Here is a 14,754-nt window from a genome sequence, read left to right as displayed (position 1 = left end):
CACTGCATTTTTGTAGACCCAGAACAATTTAAATTGTCAGAGTTGATAAGAGGTAAAACTTAATAGTCTCTAATGTACACACGTCATGAAAATATATTGTCTCTCAGTAGTGCTGCTCTAAACATTGTTCTATTATTACTCACTGTTAGTTTATAGAATCCATGTTGCTGATTTTCTCACTGAGTTTCCGTTTTCCTTTTTATCTACCTCTTTTGTTTTTATTGGCCACATTGGAACGTGTAAAGTACCTCCCACACAGTTAGCACCAAAGGCAGATATAATTTGATCACTAGTGATTTAGAAGAGCTATGGGGAAGCTGCCTAGAACAGTCAGAAACGCTTACTGGAAGAGGTTTTTCTGGTCTTCATTTTCCCTGAAATAAAAAGTTTATGTAGCATCAGCCAGTCATGGTGTTAACAGCTGTACACTTGACTGTATATAGGCTGGATTACTGGGAAGAGCAGAAAATGTACACAACACATGGAACATCTCTAATTCTTTAGTAGGCTCTCCCAATTATCTGCCGCTACCTCCACTTATTCTCCACTACCTCTGTGTCATCAAAGGTTTTACTTTAGCATTTCTCACAGAACTAAGATGTTAATATTTTTGTTTATCTGGTCTTTTTTGAAGTTAATTGTGAAAGGTTTTTAATTGGTACTTTGAACTACATGAGAAAGAAGAACTAAATTTGATCATGCACAGCGCTATGATCAGTTGAAGTATCTGCAAGAATAATGACAGATACTTGTAGTAATGTATCTCATTCAATAATTTCAGGAGAAAGGATAAAAATTTTTCATAACTCATGAAACTGGAGGATTGCTAGTTGCTCATTATTTAGCAATAGGATTTTGAAGTGCAGAAGGAATGTTTGCCTATTTTTCCTTCTTCCTTAAAACCTGATAAAGCTGTGCCACACAAAGAAGATTTTTATAGATAATATTATGAGAAGTATCTGTAAAATATGCTGCAAATGGCAAACTTGGTTTATAGGATAGGGTGGCATTTTTATATTCAATAAGTCTTGGTTTTACTAGACACGCAGTCTTTCTAACTTATAAAAGTCTGCAGAGGTGTCTGAGAATATATATCAACACTAAGTAGCTGTTACACTTTATGTAACTATAGATGTAAAAGCAGTACTATTACTTTTGATGAGAGTTACTTGCTTTTGTACAGCAAAGACTGCATAAGAACTAAATAATACTGAGTGAAGAACCAAAGTGGTTGCACAACAAAATACAATAAACTTGATTTGTTCTGTGAAAGTGAAAAATGAATGCCTAAAGGCTTTTTTTTTTTTTTTTCTTCACTTTGCTTATATTAGCTAGGTCCACACTACCTAGCTTCATTAACATCTTGGCCTCATCTCATGTTACATGGACCATGTCAGATCCCTTGTGGTGAGTTAGAGAATCCAGTGTAGGCAAAGGTAACAATAAGATCTTGACATAAGTTTTTTAAGGGTATTTTTTTGACACTGTTGAGAAGATCTAGGGCTTGTGTGTAGTGCTTGTGAGTCCAAGTATACAATAAACATAAAATTAATATCGACTACTCTTTTCAACACCTTCAATCTCCACAGTGAGCTTCATATCCATATTGCATATCAGGTCATACCACTTTAGACTGAACAAACTCATTAGGCAATGTATTTGAAATTTCTACATCTCTTCCATAAGATCCCTGTCTAAGATCATACCTATTGACTACTATTCAGAAACACCTCTGGAACCATTTTGTTAGGTTTTTTTCTGTAAGCAGAAGCCTCTGAGAAAAGCAGCCTGACTTAATTTTAGCCTGTAACTCATTCCACAACTCCATACTAACCCATAGTCTGGTGCATATCCATATGTTCTACTGCTCAAAAGCTTGTTCCCTCATCAAATACAAATCTGAATTTTTAACTGCATCTTTTTCTTGGTAAAACTTAAATTAGGCCTGTCCCTTTCCTATACCAACTCATAATTGCAAACTGAAGAATTTCAAAATGAGAAGGATTTTGCAACCCTTCCACCATCAACATTTCTGTGATTCTGTGGTTAGACAGAGGAAGGAAACATATAGGCATTGAAGAAGGAGACATACAGGTATGTAAGAGAGATGATTAGAGTGTAGAAATAAGTGTCACAGTGTCTTGGCATAATCAAATATATTTTGAATTACTCAGGTTTTATTTCTGAAGCCATTTGGAGGACCCCTCAGACTTGGGTACAGACAGTTACATCATTTTGGAACTAGACAGATGTTATCATCAGAATTGATAAAAATAAGAATGTTGATGAGGAATCTTCAGTACTAAGTAAATTCAAAAACTGATAGTTGTGTAATCAGAGAAGTTAGGTATAAGGAACGGCTCTAGATTTGAACCAGAGGGATGATTATATCATGATGGTGTTTAAAGAGACTACATGTGATTTCTTGAGCTCTGCAAAGTTTACTTTTAGTATCTGGTCAGAAAATCAAACAAATGAAACCACAAAATCTTGGCATCATGTAAGTTGCAAAGAACATCAAGAGGTCATGTCCAATCTCCTGCTCAGAGCAGGGCCAACTCAAGCTGACTTGTCAGTTCCATGTCCAGTCAGGTCTGAATATCTCCAAGGATGCCAACCCCCAAATTTCTGTGAGAAATTGTGTTTGAGTGTGAGTGTTTGATCACCTTGAGAAAATTTTTTTAAATTTTATTTTGAAACTGAAATTTCTGTATTATTTGTGTGTGTCAATTCTAGTTCTTTATTCTGCACCTTCAAGAAGGGTCTGACTTCCATCTTCTTTACACCTTCCCATTAGGTAGGAGCAGACAACAATGAAGATTCCCCATAATTTTCTCATTCCCATTCTGAACAACTCAAGTTTTTCCAGTCCCTCCTCTTTGTTTTAAGTATTCCAAGCTTCTGACCAGCTTGGTGACCTTCTGTTGAACTCCCCACAGTACTATTATTTTCAGTGGGAGCTAAGCATAGAGACAACATGTAGTCTATGTTTGATAACGCTCATCAGAGATAGGAAAATTCTCAATAAAAGGTAATATTTTGAGTTATGGGCACAAATATCACAGTGAAATGTAGGCACATCCCAGGTAGAAATGAAAAGATAATTTTAATGGTAAAATATGGGATTAAAATGTAAAATGAATAAGTCAAAAAGAAAGCAAAAATTACCTTCAACATTTTTTAGGATTTTAAATTAATAAATATATTCATACACTCATTGCTACTTGCATTTCATATTATTTCTTCATAAGGTCCTAGTCTGAGAGATCTCACAGAAATAATTTTTGAAATAAGATGTTTTCATGAAATAGAAGCAGTAGAGAGTCACCATTTAATATAATCTTTCTGCTGGAAATATCTTTGAAAAAATATTATAATTAATATGCAGTATATTTCATTTTCCAAAACCTCACGATTCTGAAATTTAGTTTCCCTCAAATCAGTGATGCAAACACCTAATTACAGCTGGATGACCATGTAAACATAAGTATTTCATAGTTTGTCCTTAGGTCTACATGTATTTTGATGAATCACAGAGTCCTCGTTTAGACAACAAAGAAAGATTGTTAGCATATGCCAGCCAATGGATATTTTTCAAGATAGTGTGAATGCCAATATTTGCGATATTGGTCAAACAGAAGTCAACTTACTTTAAAGGCGTTATTTAAAATAATGACTTAAATATCTATTTAGAGTACAATGGGGAAGTAATTCAGTGTTCTGAGGTAGTTGTCAAATATCTCTACACCACCACTGCAGAGAGAAAGGTGCTTCTGAAGATCCACAGCTCACCCTAATTGAATAATGCACTTCTAATTCCTCTGCCCTCTTTCTGTCTCCCCGCACCACACACAGTTTAAAGGAGAGAGTGGAGAATGGCGTAATCCAGGTTAATGCACACTCGAAGTCAAGGAGTCTTGTACCTGTGTCACCTCTTCCTCAGGGAAATGCTGTAATTGCTAAACTCCTGAGCAATTCACTGTGCATGGACACTTCAAATGATTTTGCTATTTATTAATGCTGGGAACACCACTGGTATCTCAGAATTTTTTTAGGGCAACCTAAATTCATCCTAATGCTTATCACAATGAAGCTATAGGCAGCATATGATCATCAAAATCCCATAACAAGTGTTTCTGAACACTCTTGAACACTCTGTTTTTGAACACAGAATGTAAGACTTGGAAATTATATTCTTAATAGGTTAAGGAATTCGTAATGGCTATTCAGCAATAAAGACATGAAGGGGTTCTTGAAGTCAAGCTGATGGTGGAATTTTCTTTTCTTTTCTTAACCTTTGGTAGGATCTGGATGGACTGAATCTATTTTAATGAATTTTACATTCATTAAAAGTTAGGTTAACACACCGTAACTATTCTTATTTGCACCTTAAATTCGACTCTACCCTGTATATTAACAAGCTCTATTAACTTTTGGAGCCTTATTGTTCTTCTGTGGTGTGTAGTAACTCTCACTTTCATGTACTCTCACCACTGTAGCTTCTTTCACAATGACTTGACTCTCCTCATTGTTAAGAAGAGGAGAAAAGAGGAAACAGGGAAAGAAGTGAATTTAATGGAAAATTAGATATATAGAGCATTATTATTTCAGTCTTTGATATCATTCTAAAATACAGTGAATATTTTTTTCAAGTTAAAATTAAAATGCAGTCCAGCTATTCTTTAACTGAAAAGAGATCGAACACTTCATATACAAACATTGCAAGTGCTTATTGCTATGTTAATGTGTGGGAGTATGTGTTTATATATACATATATGTATGTATCGACATATATATGTACATATGTATATATGTAAATACCAGGTTGTATTTCCTTGGTGAACAAAATCCAGTTCTGTTAATGAGTAGAGAAACAGGAGGAATACATTGAGACGGTGCAGAACGTGGGAAGATTGTTATTGAGGTCTGAAAATCATGACATAAAGGGGTTAATTTTTCACTAGAGGAGCAGATGGGAACATAATATTAGCCTTTAAAGGGTGTTAATTTAATTTCTAAAGGGAATTTTTCAGAATATATAGGAGGCACTGTACTGAGGTACATTAACATTTTCTTTGTACACTACAGTAAAAATAACAATGGCATTAAAACTCCACTTTCTCAGTGCATCAAGTTTTAAATCTCACAGGAACAGAGATATCAAGATGTCAGCATAAGTGGGGGGAAAAAGAAGTTAAAAAAAAAGGAAGTTCACAAAATGTGTTATATATCTAAAAGAGGGAAAATGAAATGTTGATTTCATAATGCTGTTGCACAGAGAATTCCATCTTAGAATTTATTCTCTCCTTCAGTATTGTCTTGGAATGGTATTTTATTTATAAACCATTCATCTGCATGTATGTTATTTTTTGTTGTTAAGTCTCTCTCTCTCTCTCTGACTGCCTCTCTCAGGCCTACTTCGTTGCTGAATCTGATTCACACATAGAAGTAACACAGCATCTGGGACACTGAGAGAAACACTGAGCTCCTTGGACAACAGGATACATTAAGCAGTGTGACATTAACTACGTGACTGTGTTACTGACATAGTAATGTGTAAATCAGTGAATACTTGACACTTGACACATATAAAATTGCTATTCTGTAATACAGATTTACATGTTTTATTCTGATGAGATACTGGACACTAAATGCAACATTTAATCAAGCAATTCAGTCTTCCAAAGATGCATAATAGTTTTCAGATGAAGGCATCTATTTCTGATTTGGCTGCACTAGGATTCTTTTATATAGCTCATGTTTACACCCAGCTCCCAGACTTATTATGTTTTTTAAAGTACTGGCATGCAGTTTTGGAGAAAAACTTCAACAGAAAACTGAAATATCACTGAAAGTGCATTTGCTTGCCGCTGGTCTGTGTTCTTTAGAGTGAGGTCAGGGCTTTAGCCGCACAGGCACGTTGATGTCAATATCATCTTAGTTTTCACTCAAAGCTTCAAAAGATAGTGTAAACAGAAGCAATCCATCTACTTGCTTTATGTTAGCTGAAAGACACAATATCTTGGAAAAACAGGAATTTGTTTCAAAAACTTTATGATGGCAGGGTATAACCATAAGATTTATTAACAATTTTTATTCAAGAAAAAATTTTCTTTCAGGAAAGAAATTAACATATTCTTAGCTTTAATCATATAATTACATTTGAACATACCTGAAGCACATTTCTGTGCATTTTTCCCCTGTTAATATACTTATTTTTATTTTTAGAACTAATATTTAATGGATTATAACACTGTTTTTTCATGTATCGTGTTGTTTCGTGTTAAAAATATAGAAGTGTACTGATATTAATGCCAATCTTCACATAATTATCAAAATACAGCCTACGTGGTGGTAGAACATTAATTGAGCTGCAAGGCTGTTGGTTTTGTATGTTGTTTAGTTTCCCCATCACATGATCTTTCTACATCAAAAGTAGATAATATTTTACGCACCATTTTTAGTTGCATTTGACCTATTACCTTTTTAGTTTCGCCATTTCATTTCCCATCAGTATACTTAACTGCTTAAAAAAAGGAAAAATGTAAAGTTCTGAGGACCTCTGAGAAAAAGAGCATGTATTCTACTTTTATTACTTATCATGCATAGAGATGAGAATGCATCACATGTCAGTATTAATCAATTCAGAATGAAAAAAGATATCATTAAATAAATACCTTTGTTGATCCTTTACTCATTAGACCAATTTCCTTAATGTTCCCCTCTATTCAGATTTAGAGAAACAATTTCAGAATGCATGCTTTAGTATTGAAGAAAAAGCTAAGTTAATTGGAGTGTTGATATCTAGGGCAATATGCATGTAGTACCTCAAGAATCTTGACTAGAAGCACACTCTTTTCACTTTTTCAGGTTCTCTGGTACCACACTCCATAAATTTATGCTAAGTTAGAGATGAAAAAGCAATTTCAATTGATATTTTTAAGCATACTTAAGTCTCCTAAAGTAATGCTACTCTTCGTCAGGAAGTACTTAAAATATTTTAAAATAATTTTAAGTTAATGTTTGGATTATAGAAGACTACTCATTAAGTCATTGTAAATGGGTTGACTTTGGCTGTATGCCAGTTGCCCACCAAGCTGTTCTATCCCTCCCCTTCCCAGATGGATATGGGAGAGAGAATAAGATGGGAAATGACTCGTAGGTCATAAGAGATAAGACAGTTTACCAAAGCAAAAGTGAAAGTTTGCACACGCACAAACAAAGAGGAAAACAATAAGGTTTATTCTCTACTTCCCATCAGCAACAATGTCTGGTCACTTCCTAAGAAGCAGGGCTTCAGCATGTGTGATGGTTTCTCGTTTCTCAGCAGGCAGCCATTGGAAACAACAAATTACAACCCTTCCTCGTACTTTCCTTAGCTTTTATATCTGAACCGATGTCATACGGTCTGGAATATCCCTTTGGTTAGTTTGGGTCAGCTGGCTTGTTTGTGTCCCTTCCCAGGATCTTGCCCTTGGCTGGGGGGAGAGATGTTACAGTGCTGATGCTGTGCTCAGCAGTAGCCAAAACACCAGTGTGTTATCAATACCTTTCTAGCTACCAATGCAAAGCACAGCACTGTGAGGGCTACTGTGGGGAAATGAACTCCAGCTCAGCCAGATCCAATACAGTCATATACGATCGACTGCAATTTAAGGTTGTCTTCAAGGTAAAAATACAACAGTCTTGTGTTAATAATCTGAAAATATGTCAGTGAAATGATGGAAGATTTAATAGTGTAACTGTATTATTAATGATTTTTATTCAACTTAACAGATTCATCACATGTAGAACCTAAATATTTAAACACATGTAAAACTTAAATATTTAAACATATTAAAAAACCCCTCTGCAAAGAAACTTTCCCAAAGTACAACAATGTTTTATTTACATATGTATAAAGTTACATTAAAGCTGGATGAACCACTTTGTGACTATTATAAATAGTACTATAAATTATAAACAGGATATGTCCTTATGTAGGAGGCGTGTCCAAGGCACGGGGGACGTGCCGGGGCAGAGAAGCCCAAAGGAGCACGCGTCTCAATGGATAACCCTACTGGTTAAGAAAGTCACATGATATCAGGGTATAAAGGGAAGCGCTGAATTTGAAATAAACCTCTTTGTTTCACCACCTCACGAGGAGCGTGTATTTTCCTTATTATATAAGGACACGTGCCCCTACATCCTTATGGAATTTGTAAACTATTAGAAAAGAAGCAAAATTCTCTTTATTGCAAAGAAAACTTCACTTATCTTGTTTAAAGTTTGTTTTCATTCTCTTTACTTTTGTTTCCACTGGCATAGATCCAATATCTTATGTAGAATGTAGGTACTTAAATAAAGAATTATGTTCCAGAAAATCTCTATGAAAATAAGTAGCACTTGTCTGACTTTGAAATCCTCTGGGACCAAGACTTATGCTTCTGTGCCTGTGAAAAACTTCCATGTTTTGAATATTTAAAATCCTTCTTCCCTTTTAAATTATACTGATCCAACATTCAGTTGATCTCACGGTATACACACATACCAAGAAGAATTATGACTAATCATAGTTATAAACTCTTGCTTCTGAAAAAAGCTAGTGGTGACTCCTGCTCCTTTTATGGAATATCTTTATGGAATTCCTTTTATGGAATATCTTACAGAGTAAATATTCACTTACAGAATGAGAGACCTGTAAGAGTCCAAATTTGTATGACATTATTCCATAATCATCAGACTGTGAACTTCTCTGGCATTATGTCACTCTACAATTCTGTCGCAGCTATGCAACATTGAAGAAGAAATTCAAAATGCTCCACAGCAAAAGAGAATGCAGATAAAAGGACTTGTCTCTGTAATTCAGGAATTAAGCCTAGAAGTGGCAAAGAGTAGGTCCTGTCTTTCAGTCACTGTGTTCAGGACACTATTTTGCAGTAATAAATAATGATTTATTTTTGATGCCTATAACTAGTATAGTGCTGATATAATTTATTTCCTTATATATTTCTATAGATTCCAATGTGCCAACACCTCCAGCTCCACACCTACTGGGTCTGTTCAGCATATTACTAGGTATTTTTGTGCCTCTGAAAGAGAGCACTACAGCATTCTCTAGCAGAAATGTATTTCTTGACTTTACCAGATACACTGGAACATATCCAGAAAAGGACATTGGTCACAATTAGTACCTCAGTTCATGTGGAAAAGGACTAGCTCACACTCTATTCAAAGAATAATTTTAGCACAGATATGTAACTGGGACTGCCCAGAAATAGATATTTGCTAGTAAGTAGGCATAGTTTCTTAATCATACACAGGGCTGGTTGTGAGACAAAATCCAGCTGTCCATCTCTTGTCAAAAACAAAACCTTTTTGGTCTTATGTAGAATTACAGTTTCATCCTGCCAAGCCTTGGATTCATTCTGACAATTTAAAAAGCTGATAGTTACACTGTTTTCTCTGTAGTTAATGGGAAAAGACAACAATTTCAGGGAGTAATTGGACCCATATGAGATTCTCTTAGGTAAAGAATATTAAAATCAAATTGAGGCACTTAGTTTAGGTGGCTATTTTGAAGGAGTATTCAGGTTCAGAATTCTGAATACAGATAAACTAAACAATTTTCATGAATAATTATAGATTTCTCCTGTTGATAATGTTTTTTACTAAATTTTAGAGTCATATGTTTGCTATGTTTTACGTAGTTCCATCTGGCAGATCAGATAGTGATAATTTTTTTATGTTATTTCTTTTTATTTTATTTTTTATTCTATTTTATTGTTTTAGTTTTCAGATGCCTGACTTTTACACTTAAAATTTGAATTTCAGAAGTGCACCACCTGAATGACCTATACCGAAGCTCTGCCTTTAGGACCAAATTGTGGGACGGTTTCTATTAGGATCTTAAATCAATAATTATTAAGATATTAGATCCACAATTACAGATTGGTTATTTAGATGTCATCATAGTTATTCCCCCAAACTGTGAAGTTTGAACTCCAGGCTAGATGTCTCTGACTGGAGGTTCATTCTTAAAAACTGTATGATTCAGAGTCTTAGAATGTTGATAGCAACTTTCACAACTAGGATGATTTAATTAAGGGAAATAAGTATGGGTTTAAGTCCAAGATTTTCAAAAATAAGCTTTTGGCTGATTATAGTTGCCTATCCTGTGAGGCTTCAGTGTATTTGGAGAGGGTTTCTTGCTTTTATTGAAACAACAAATATTGTAAGGCTGTAAATATCACTCATCAAATAAAAAACCTGATCCTAGAAATTCAGTTATTCTAGTAATACAGATTATTTTAGTAGCACTGAGCTCTAAAGACCATGGAATCCTTATACTGGACATTTTTTCAAATCCAAGACATTTTTCTGATCCAGGAAAAGATACGCAAAGATCTTGTGTACACCTACATTGGTAAACATGTTAGAGGAAAACAGAACCTGAAAGTATGTAGGTACATAAGTGACCAGATAAAGATTAGATCTAAAATTAGAGCTGATTGCAAGAAAGTTGATTGTAAACTTTAGAACCTTTAGAACCTATTTTGCACTTCGGATGGGATAACCGTGGATGTTCCTGCAGACTGGGGAATGAGATGCTGGAAAGCAGTGTCACAGAAAGGGACCCGGGGGTCCTAGTTGATGGCAAGTTGAATTGAGTCAGCAGTGCCCTGGCAGCCAGGAGGGCCAACTGTGTCCTGGAGGGCATCAGGCAAAGCATCGCCAGCTGGTCAAGGGAGGGGATTATCCCGCACTGCTCTGCACTGGTGTGGCCTCACCTTGAATATGGTGTGTGGTTTTGGGCACCACAATATAGGAAAGATATTAAGCCATTAGAGAGCATCCAAAGAGATGAAAAGAGATCCAAAGAGAGCATCCAAAGAGAGGAAAACAAAGATGGTGAAGGGCCTTGAGGGAAAGTCGTATGAGGAGTGGCTGAGGTCACTTGATCTGTTCAGCCTGGAGAGGAGGAGACTGAGGGGAGACCTCATTGCAGTCTACAACTTTCTCCTGAGAGGAAGAGGAAGATCAGACACTGATCTCTTCCCTGTGGTGACAGTGACAGGACCCGAGGGAATGGCCCAAAGTTGTGTCGGGGAGGTTTAGGTTGGATATTAGAAAGAGGTTCTCCACGCAGAGGGGGTTGGGCACTGGAACAAGCTCCCCAGGGAAGTAGTCACAGCACCAAGCCTGACAGAGTTCATTCAAGAAGCATTTGGAAAATACTCTCAGGCCCATGATGTGACTCTTGAGGATGGTCCTGTGCAGGGCCAGGAGTTGGACTTGATTATCGCTGTAGGTCCCTTCCAACTCAGCATATTCTATGATTCTGTGATCCTATTACCTTTATTCTGACATACAAACTTTTGCTAATGGAGTTACTGAAAAAAAATAATTAATTTTCCATGAATTATAATACATTTTTCCATGGAAAAGAATCCCATTAAAACTGTATTTCATTAAAGATTATCTGAAGAGAAAAACCCAACCAACCAAAGAAATCTAACTCTAACTTGAAAGCCACATTTTAGAAATGTTAATGGAAAGTTTCATGTTAGATCCAAAGAGATTGGAACTTCTCCATAATACAATACTGACTTCCCATTTGATTAAAATCCAATGTTAAGTTGATGCATTTTTCACTGAATTTGGCATGCTGACATAGAACTCCTGACAGCATAAGGAATGAATATACAAATGTACTTTATGTAGGAAAACTGAAACCTTCATAGTGTGTGCTTTTGCATACTGAAATGGGATTGTTTCAAACAATCAGACTGCGAGGAAGCCGAACCATTTGGCTTATCTCATATCTGCTGCAACATTATTCTGTTCTTTCTGCCCAAATTCTTACTGCGAGCCAAATGGTGGCTACGTGAGGTCCAAGCACAAACATTTTCTCTTCAGGACACTTCAGCTGTTGATCCAGCACAGAGGAGTTGTTCTGTTCTCTTCCCTTGAAGGCACACTGATGCCAGGCAAGAGCCGAGAGAGGAGCTGGTCCATTGTTAATGGTCCATTGAGCATGAGTGCCCAACACAAATGAAAACAGCAACCTTCTCATCCTCCCTACACAGCATGGCCCTTCCTATGACAGCCTCATCTGGTGGGCTGTTCTGGTGATAGTGGGAAGTGATGAACCCAAAGCAAAGGCCTGCTGCACTTATTAATCATAAATTTATAAATCAAGAAGAAGAAGACAAAAAAATAGATTCAATGGAAGGGGAAAGCCTGCGTCATTTTAAGTGTATTTTGATAGTTCCTCTTTTCCCACTTTTTCTGATTATTCAATCATAGAATTATAGACTGGTTCGGGTTGAAAGGGACCTTTAGTGCCATCTAGTCCAACCTCACCTGCTGCAAATAGGAACATCTTCAACTAGATCAGGTTGCTCAGAGCCCTGTCCAACCTAACCTTAATTGTTTCCTGGAATAGGGCATTCTTCCTTTGGGTTGTCGCAGCTCCTGATTGAAACTAATGCCACTTTATTAAAAACTGTTATATTAAGAACTTGTTTCATTTAAAGCTGCTGTATTTAAGCTTATCGCATTTTATACATTTGAAAGTTCTTATTATTTACATTTCACTGACTCTGAAAAAGCAAAATATTCTTTAATTCCCCTGGTAGATATCAGGAAACAATGTGGATCAAACACTTGAAGACAAACACTAGCCATGAGAACTGCAGCCAATTAATTTGACTAGTATTTCTTTTCCAACACTTAGTTTCTTCGTAGTTAAAATTTTCTCTTAAATCTCCCAAGATTTATTCATTTTCTTGTCAGATATTTATGATGTAACTACTCTAAATAAAGTAGATTCAAAAAATAATTTTTGAAAAGTAATTATCAGTCTTCCCTACTGTGATGTCTAATCCCTATAGTACAGAGGATTCATGTTTCTATTAGGGATTTATACTGATTTCCAAAATGCAGTATGGTTTTTGTCACTAGTCAGAGAAATTCAAAATTAAAGGTACTGCAAAGATGCCTCAAGTTCCAAGGAAAGGCAGGAATATTTCTGCTTATGTTGACATTTTGCCTGAAAAGTGAAAGAGAGAATTTATCAAAAGCTATGTCCTGGCCAAGCACAGAGACATAATTGAGAAAGAGTGTTTAGAAAATATAATCTGCTACTTTCGTTTTGGTGGCTGTAAAGGTAGAGCAAGGTGCTAGCCATAAATAGCATGCTAACATCTAACAACCTTTTTTACAGAGTCCCGTGTGAGTTTGTGAAGGATCTGTCCTGAAGTTTTCCCCAACAATTACCATTCAGCTATAAAAATAATTTTAGGTGGCAGCCTTCTGACTGCCAAAGGCTCTCAGAGGAGGATGAGCTGGATCCAGATTTCCATGCCAGCTCAGAATTATCTCCCCACTAGTGCCTAGCTGTAAACCTCTAGCGGAACTGGCTGCTTGCCTGCTTGCAGTCCCAACAAGGAGTCTATGTTCATAAATTCAGTTTGCTGGCAAGAGCGCCTTCACCCTGCTTTCAGTCAGAAATTTTGTTCTCATGCTGAGTCTTTTTGAAAGTAAAATTCTGTTTTTCTGAATGTCTACATACTTACGTGGACAGTTAAGTTTATTTCCCTGATGGTGTGCCCAATTGTGAACATCTGGTAAATTTTTAAATGCTACCTCTGAATTGACACGATAACCCAAAGGGGCATGGTTGGGGAATGCAGGGAGCATTTTAAAATGAAGAGTTATGATGGAATTTGGGAAAATGATGTTTCATAGATGTGAAATGAGAGGACTATGGAATGAAAAGACTAAGGAACCAGACCTTTAAGCTGATTGTGCTAACCTCTACTTATAATTACAGCCACTTTACGTCAAGAATTCACTCAGCCTAAGGTAGGGGTCTAAAATGACTCTGATGATTTGCATCCTTAAATTTTTTATTTCTTTTGACTGATTTTAAATGGATGTGGATACAATCTTCCACACTGAACATACAATGGTTCCACTAGTGCAGATACAAGTTTTTCCTAAGATTTTGCTGAGTGGCCACATGATTTTTCCAATAGCAGATATTTAGCCAGTCTCTGGAAGCTGATACTGAAGATTGCTACAAGGCCATCACAATATCAGTCCATTTATGAAAATGAGCCAATGGGTATTTTAGAACTTGATATACTCTACTCTAATTTATAAGCCTGTCAGAACATTTATTTATCTTTTCATTTGCACATATTGTGACCATTAGCTTTATTTAATTATATTCACTGTAAAAAAAACATAAACTGATCCTATTGTTGCCTACAGAAGTGTTACTGGGAGATCTCTTTACACTTTATTTAGTGCTGTCAGAAACCATTCTGTCAAAAATACTTCTATGGCTTGGTATTCTAAAAATGTTCAAGTACTCTCTTTCTTCCTTTTATTTAATGTTCTATTCTGACAGTTTCATTCAAATTTTATAATTTAAAGTATTTTCTGGGTAATTGTCCATACTTAAAGCAGAGACACCAAAATTTTCCTTTTTGTTTTAAAAGGTGGGTTCACCTGTACAAAGACAACCTTGGCTGGGTATTTCATATAGTCAGTCAATACTTAAAACAAAAGAATGGCATAAAACATCACAGGTCTCTTGTTTTAAATGCAAAATGAATGGCATTGCACAATATTGATTAGCCTCAGGAAAATGCATGCAAGGGCATAATATTATGCTCTCTCCCTTATATCTTTAAATCAGCTACAGAAGAAACTTATTTTGAAAAGTCACATGGATGCAAACTGAATTTTGATTCAATGACTTAC

Source organism: Lepidothrix coronata, unplaced genomic scaffold (genome assembly GCF_001604755.1).
Source record: "Lepidothrix coronata isolate B3197 unplaced genomic scaffold, Lepidothrix_coronata-1.0 Scaffold81, whole genome shotgun sequence".
In the NCBI taxonomy this organism is placed as follows: domain Eukaryota; kingdom Metazoa; phylum Chordata; class Aves; order Passeriformes; family Pipridae; genus Lepidothrix; species Lepidothrix coronata.
This window is presented reverse-complemented; position numbering follows the sequence as displayed.